The sequence below is a fragment of the Elephas maximus genome, chromosome 2, assembly GCF_024166365.1.
Source record: "Elephas maximus indicus isolate mEleMax1 chromosome 2, mEleMax1 primary haplotype, whole genome shotgun sequence".
In the NCBI taxonomy this organism is placed as follows: domain Eukaryota; kingdom Metazoa; phylum Chordata; class Mammalia; order Proboscidea; family Elephantidae; genus Elephas; species Elephas maximus.
The window spans coordinates 220533112-220541590 of NC_064820.1; positions in this window are offsets into that span (position 1 = coordinate 220533112).

Sequence of the window (8479 nt, forward strand, 5' to 3'; positions counted from 1 at the left end):
ATCACATGCAAGTTATTCTTCTTGATAGAGCCCCACATAATTCTTAGGGTTTCTTCATTTTTTAAAATTCTTTTATCTCATTTTTCTTCATCTATATTGGTGTCAATTGCCTTGTCCTCCAACTCCCCCACTCTGCATTCCAGTTCCTCGATTCTACTCCTCTGACTTCCTATTGAGTTTTCTAATTCTTTATTGTTAGTCTTTTGGATTTCTGAATGCTGTCTCTCTATGGAATCTTGCAGCTTATTAAACTTTTCACTATGTTCTTGAATAGTCTTTTGATTTCTTCAACTGCTTTATCAGTTTGTTCCTTGGCTTTTTCTGTAGATTGCCTTATTTCATTTCTGAGGTCATCCCTGATGTCTCGAAGCTTTCTGTATATTAGTTTTTTGTATTCTACATCTGGCAATTCCAGGATTGTGTCTTCATTTGGGAAAGAGTTTGATTCTTTGATTTAGGGGTTTGTAGAAGCAATCATGGTCTGCTTCTTTACGTGATTTGATATCAACTGCTATCTCCGAGCCATCTATAAGATATTGTAATGATTTATTTTATATTTGCTCACTGAGTCTTATCTTCTTGTTTTGTTTTGTTTCAGTACACCCAGATGGGCTACTAGATTGTGCTATCTTGATTGTTGTAGCCTTTAAATCACTTATGTCCTGTTACCAGTTGGTTTGAGCTGCTCCCAGATATATGAGCCTATGAGCCCACTCACTATTCTTGAATAGAATCAGCTTAGGTGTCCTGGTAGTGGGTCACCTAGTGCATGGTGTAGGCTGTCACCTATTAACTTAAAGGATAGTGGTGATGGTTATATGCACCAGATTCTAGTAGCAGAAGAGGGTCACACTTCAAGGAGGACAGGATGCTGAGAGCCTTTCCTCATGTGCCAGTGGGGTAGGAGTGTCTCTATTTTCTAGAGCCCTATGGTGGGTGGGCTCTGCAGCTGTACTTTAGGCGCCCAATGCTTGTACCTCTAAAGACTGGTAGGCATCACTATCCTCAGATCCCTTTAGCAGGTGGCTAGCTGGTGTGGGTGGAGCTTCAGCCCTCAGTTCCCTGCTGTGGATCAGTGAGGGCTCTGTTTAATCGGCAGAAAGGTATCAGGCCTCCAAAACTTGCCTTTCTACTGCTCAGCTAAAACAATTACAGTCAGATCTCTATCAGAATTGCCTTTGCATTATAATAGCCACCTGGTTCCCTATGGGGATGAAAGCCAAAGACTGTGGATCTCTTATGCTTGGCTGGAGCTGGTTCTCTATTATTTTTCCAGTTTAGGGAAGTGAGGGAAGGATTTTCCCCCGATTTTTAATTGCCGCTTCTCTCAGGCCAGGAGAATGGGTTAGAAAAAAAAACCCACAGAACACTTCACTCCCTGGCCCAGGGAATTCCAATGTTAATGAAGCCAGCTGGGGCAGGGAGGAGAGGGATCAGATAGATAGGAGAGGGTAGCATGGCAAAATAGACAAAGTTACTTATCTTGTTTGGTGAGGACTGTTTTATCTGAGATTCTGAGATTCTAGAGGGGCGTGTAGCCTGTGTGTGCTGGCTGGGTCGAGATTGCCCCCGAAGGTTAGGGCTGCATCCTGTGCTTGCGCCATCTCAGGAAGCCGTGATCAGCTCCTCCGCACTTAGTCCAAAGCCCAGTGCCAATGTTTTCTGGCTGGGTCACTGTGCTCCAGGCTCTAAAACCAGTCACTGCTTCCCCATGGTTTCTCATTCTCCTGTCAGCCACATCGGTGTGCAGGCTGCGTGCACTGGCTGGGTCACCTCTGAGGTTACTCCAGGGGGTTAGGACTGCATCCTATGCTTGCCCCATCTCAGCAAGCCGCAATCGGCCCCGATACTCTGGCTCCAGGGAACCGCGAGGGCTCAAGGCTGTGGCGTGGCTTGCTGGCTCCAGAGTGGTTGCTGCTTCAGCGCTCAGCTTTTCGCTCCCCTGTCACTCAGTTCAACTCCGTAGTTCTGTGTTTGATGGTCAGGGTTTGTAGATGGTCATGTATGTAATCGATTCACTTGTTTTTTCGAGTCTTTGTTGCAAAAGGGATCAGCAGAAGCTTCTACCTAGTCAGCCATCTTGGTCCCACCTCCCAAAAGCTTGGAAAAGCCTTTTGATGAACATAAGTATTTAATTTTTTAGGAGGTCCCACCTATTTAGTTTGTCTTCTGGAATTGGTACACTTTTAGTTATGCTAGGTACTCTATGTATGCCATAAATTGGGGCCCCTCATGTTGTCCCTATGTTTTCTTTCATGAACTATAGTTTAAGGTTTTATATTTAGGTCTTTGATCAATTCTGAGTTAGTTTTTGTGTATGGGGTGAGTATGAATCCTATTTCATTTTTCTGCAAGTGGATATCCAGTTTTGCTAGCACCATTTGTTGAAGAGACTATCTCTTCCCTAATGAATGGACTTCAAATCTTTGTCAAAGATCAAGTGTCCATAGGTGGATGGATTTATTTCTGAGTTCTCATTTCTATTCTATGAGTTGGAATTGACTCAACAGCAACTTTTTTATTTTTGGTTTAATTCTGTTCTATTGGTCTATGTGTCTGTCATTGTACCAGTACCAGGATGTTTTGACTACTGTAGCTATATAGTAGGTTCTGAGATTGGGTAGTGTGAGGCCTCCTACTTTGTTCTTTTTCAGTAATGTTTTACTTATAGGGGGCTCTTTCCTTTTCCATATAAAGTTGTTGATTAGTTTTTCCATCTCTTAAAGAATGTTGTTGGGATCAGGATTGCATTTTATCTATAGATTGTTTTGGGTAGTACTGACATTCTCACAATGTTAAATCTTCCTATTTATAAGCATGGTATTTTTTTTTTTTTTTTCCATTTATGAAGGTCTCTTTTGGTTTCTTGCAGTAGTACAGGAATAGTTTTACTTCTTCCTTACCAATTCGAATGCTCTTTATTTCCCTTTCTTGTCATTGCTCTAGCTAGGACTTCCAGTACTATGTTGAATAAGAGTGGTGATAAAGGGCATCCTTGTTTGGTTCCTGTTCTCAGGGGTAATGCTTTCAGTCTCTCTCCATTAAGAACAATGTTGGCCGTTGGTTTTGTATATATGCCCATAATTATGTAGAGGAATTTCCCTTTTATTTCTATTTTGCTGAGAGTTTTTATCAGGAATGGGTATTGGACTTTACCAAGTGGCTTTTCTGCATTCGATGAGATGGTCATTTGATTCTTTTCCTTTATTTATGTGGTGGGTTATGTTGATTGATTTTCTAATGTTGAACCATCCTCCATCCTTGCATACCTGGTACAAATCTCACTTGGTTATGATTTTTTTTTTTTTAATGCTGTTGGATTCTACTGGCAAGAAATTTGTTGAGAATTTTTGCATCAATGTTCTTGAGGGATATTGGTCTATAATTTTTTTTTCTGTGATGTCTTTGCCTGGCTTTGGTACCAGGGTTATGCTGCCTTCATAGAATGAATTCAGGAGTATTCCCTCCTTTTCTGTGTTCTGGAATTGTTTGAGTAGTATTGGTGTCACCTGTTCTCTGAATGTTTGGTAGAATTCTCCAGTGAAACTGTCTGGGCCAGGGCTTTTTTTGTTGTTATTGTTGTTGGTAATTTTTTTGTTTGTTTGTTTTTTAATGACTTCTTCAGTTTCCTCTTTTGTTGTGGTTCTGTTCATTTTTACTACCTCAGTTTGTGCTAGCTTAGGTAGGAAGTGTGTTTCTAGGAATTCTTCCATTTCCTCTAGGTTTTCAAATTTGTTGAAGTATAATTCTTCATAGTATTCTGTTATGACCCCTTTTATTTCAATTGCTTCTGTTGTGATGTCACCCACCTCATTTCTTATTTGGGTTATTCACATCTCCTTTTTTCAATTTAGCCAGTGGTTTGTTGATTTGATTGATCCTTTCAGAGAATCAGCTTCTAGTTTTGTTGTTTTAGTTGTTTTTCTGTTTCATTTATTTCTGCTCTAATCTTTAGTATTTTCTTTCTTCTGGTAGCCATGGGCTTCTTTTGCTGCTCTTTTAATATTTCTTCAAATTGTAGGGTTAAAGTATTGATTTTGGCCCTTTCTTTTTTGATATGTGCATTTATTGCTATAAATTGGCCTCTGACCACTGCCTTTGCTGTGTCCCAAATGTTTTGGTATGTTGTATTTTCATTTTTGTTTGACTCTAGGAATTTTTTTTAATTTCATTTTTAATTTCTCCTATTAGCCAGTGGTTTTTCAGCACAGCATTGTTCAGTTTCCATTTATTTGGCTTTTTTCCTTGTTCTTCCTGTTATTGATTTCTAATTGTATAGTATTGTAATCTCAGACAATGCTTTGTATTATTTCTGTATTTTGGAATTTATCAAGGCTTGTTTCATGACCTAGGACATGATCTATTCTAAAGAATGATCCATGTGCCCTGGAGAAGAACGTGTACCACACTACTGTTGGGTGGAGTGCTCTGTATATGTTTATGAAGCCAAGTTGGTTGATTGTGTCATTTAGATCTTCTCTGTCTTTGTTGAGTTTCTTTCATGTCATCAAAAGTGGTGTATTAAAGTCTACTATTATTGTATAACTATCTCTCTTTTCATTTCTGTTAGGGTTTGTTTTATGTATTTTGGAGCTTTGTCATTGGGTACATTGATATTTATTACAGTTATGTCCTCTTGGTGGATTGGTCCCTTAATCATTATATAATGTCTTTCCTTGTCTCTTATAATGGAGTTTGATTTAAAGCCTATTTTATCAGAGATTAATATTATCACGTCTGCTCTTTTTTGGTTACTGTTTGCTTGATATATATTTTTCTATCTTTAATTTTTAACTTCTTTATGTCTTTGTGTGTAAGGTGTGTCTCTTGTAGGCAACATATTGATTGGTTATTGTTATTATTTTTTCTCTGTTTTGTCACTCTCTGTCTCTTGCTTGGTGCATTTAACCCATTTACATTCAATGTGATTATCAATAGATATGAATTTACTGTTGTCATTTTGTAACGCTTTTTTTGTGGTGTTGACAGTTTCTTTGTTCTGATTATTATTCCATGCTGAGTTCTTTTTGTTTAGGGATTGTTTTTTCATTTCCTTTGTTTTTGTCAATTTTGTGTTTACTGATTCTTTTTGAATTTCTTTTTATTTTGGTGGTTAGGCTTGATAATTTTCTTTGTGGTTATTGTGAGGTTTACTTTTATCATCCTGTGTTTAAAATGATCTGTTATTTTTAGATATTGCCTTGATTTCCTGTACATATAGAAGTTCTGTAACTATACCATTCATTTCCCCTTTTTGTTTTGAAGTTGTTGCCAATTTCAGATTGACATCTCTGGTTCCCTGTTTTCGGTTCTGCAGCTTTATTTTACTTTAGAGATTTCTCTATCTGGTTTGGCATCTTGGTGATGCTATCATGTGGCTTACTCTCAGATTGTTGTCTGCTGTTGTTGGTTCTCTGTCCAAAGGACTCCCTTTAATATTTTTTTAAGGATGGTCTGGTTTTTACAAATTCCCTTTATTTCTGTTTATCTGGGAATGTCCTAATTTTGCCATCATATTTGAGAGACAATTTTGCTGGGTATATGATTCTTGGTTGGCAATTTTTTTTCCCAGGATTTTATGTACATCATCCCATTGCCTTCTTGCCTGCATGGTCTCTGTTGAGAAATCAGAGCTTAGCCATACTGGGATCCCTTTGTAGGTGGTATTTCACTTTTTCCTAGGTGCTCTCAGAGTTCTTTATCTGTGTACTTGGGAAGTTTGATTATGATATGTTTTGGTGACTTCTTTTGGGCTATATCTTGTATGGGGTTTGTTGAACTTCTTACATGGAAATCTCATCTTTCATGACATTGGGGAAGTTTTCTTCCAGCAAATCTTCAAAAGTTCTCTCTCTCTCTTTTTTTTTTTTTTTGTCTCCTCCCATCTGGGATTCCCATCACATTCCTCTTCATAGTGTTTCACATAACTCTTAGGCTATCGTTTTTTTCAGATTGTTCCTCAAACAAGTTGGTATCAAGGGATTTGTTCTCTTTTTCACTAATTCTTTCTTATACTGTTTCAATTCTACTTCCATATCCTTCCATTGCATTATCTATTTCTGATATTTTATTGTTAACCTTCTGGATTTCTAGTTGTCGTTTTTCTATGATTTCAAATTGTCTATTCTGTCATTTTGTTCTTTTATTGTTTTCCTGAATTCTTCTAGGCTTTTGTCTGTGTTTTCCTCGATCTTTTGAGTGCCCTATATATGTCTTTTGAATTCCTTATCAGGCAGTTCCATTACCAGCTCTTCTTCAGGATGGTTTCCTGATGCTTTATTTTGGTCATTTGGTGGAGCCATCTTGGCTTATTCCTTTATGGGATTTGATGTCTGCTGTCTTGGAGGCATTAAGGTGTTGTTTTATTTATGATTTGTTTTGTTTTGTTTTGATATATCAGTGTGGGTGGGTCAGATGTGCTTTGATAATCACTTGTCTGGCAGCACAGGGATGTTCACTTCCTGCTCCACGTTGGAAGGGGCAAGGGTGGGCAGGGTGAGCCTCCATCGCTTTTCACTGTACATATGTGACAGCTGAGGGCATACAGGGTTGGAACTATCCGACGGTATGGAAATGCTCACAGTCGCTGACCAGGTGGGTGGGCAACAGGTAAGGGGCAAGGTGGGCATCTGGGTGGCATGATGGCACTCAGTGGGGGTGGGGCAGTAGGCCAGGGGGCATGCAAGTGCTCCCCCTGGCAGGAGAGGGGTGAGGTGGGCAGCCAGGGGTCACTCAGGCACTCCCTCTGGTGGTGAAGGGTGGGGAAGTCAGCCTGGGGGTCATGCAGGTGCTGTCTCTGACAGAGGAGGGGTGGGATGGGTGGCCGGGGTCATGCAGACATTCCCTCCAGTGGCAGGTGCAGTGGGGCAGGTGCTGGAGGTTACACAGGTGCTCCTTGTGGCTGTAGGAGTGGGGCGTGCAACCAGGGGTCAATCAGGTGTCCTCTCTGGTGGGGGAGGAACAGGTGACCATGTCACGCAGTTGCTCTCTTCTGGGCAGGGGAGGGGTGGGAAGTGTAGCCAGGAATCGTGCAGGCTGTCTCTGGCAGGGGAGGGGCAGGACGGTCAGCCAGGTGGCATGTAGGCACTCTCTCTGGTCGGGAGGGGTGGGCAGCCAGGGAGGGTGGGAGAGAAGAATAAATAAAAAACGGGGGGTCATCTATTGCTCCACGCTTGCCACCCACCCCACCAGTCAGGTCCTATGCTGGAGAGTCACCCCATCTCTGGGTCCTGATTTCCTCCCTGCTCTGTGTATGACGGGATCCCTGAAGCTCTCATTTTCCTTCCTGTACTTTCCCTCCTCAGTTCCAGTTATGTCCTGCTCACCTTGCTTTACTCCAAGTAGGTCAACACAGTTTCTGGTCTCCTATTGGGAGTTCTGTGATGTTGTCTTCCTGTGCTCCTCACCCAGGGTCACTGCTGGCTTTGTCTCAAAATTGCCCTGCTGTGTTGGACCAGCTGGCAAAGCACCTCTACTCTCTCTCTCTCCCCATTCGCTGCTGTCTTCAGTTTCTTCGAATCTGTGTTTGATCTAAGTCTATATCCTTTCATTTGATGCTCAGGGTTCCTGGATTGTCATCTGCATCTTTTCACCTTGTTTCTCAGGTCTTTGCTGTAGGGGGATGGGATGGTGCATCTGACTAGGCCACACTTTTGAATCTTCCCCTCCAGAATCTACATTTTAACAAGATTCCCAGCCGAATCTTATAATTTCCTAGGAATTTGTTAGAAATGCAAATTCTCAGCAGAGGTTTGAACCAGAATGAACCAGTGTGAAGCCCTGAAGACATCAGACCAGGAGCACAAATGAAGTCTTGACCTAGATTTGGAAATTGTTATAGATTGAAATGTGTCCCCTGCAAATGTGTTGAAATCTTAACCCTATACCTTTAAATATGACACTGTTTGGAAGTAGGGGCTTTCTTTTATTATGTTATAGGCCATGCCAGTGTAGAGTGGGTCCTAAACCTAATCATTCCTAAGTTACAAAAATATCAGAATAGATACAGACACACAGACACAGACACAGACACAGACACACACACCCAGGGGTGGGGGTCAGGGAGACAGATGATATGTGAGGATAATCTACAAGGAAAGAATGTTAAGGATCACTGGCAGACACCAGAATCTAGGAGAGAGGCTCACACGGCCATGGCCCTGCTTCAGACTTTGTCATGGACTGAACTATGTCCCTCCCAAAATGTGTGTATCAATTTGGCTGGGCCATGATTCCCAGTACTGTATGGTTGTCCTTTATTTTGTGATTGTAATTTTATGTTAAAGAGGATTAGGGTGGGATCTAACACCCTAACTAAGGTCACATCCCTGATCCAATGTAAAAGGAGCTTCCCTGGGGTGTGGCCTGTTCCCTGGGGTGGAAGCAAGCAGAGAGTGGGGGATATCATGCCACCAAGAAAGCAGAGCCAGGAGCAGAGTGTGACCTTTGGACCTGGGGTCCCTGCACAGAGAAGCTCCTA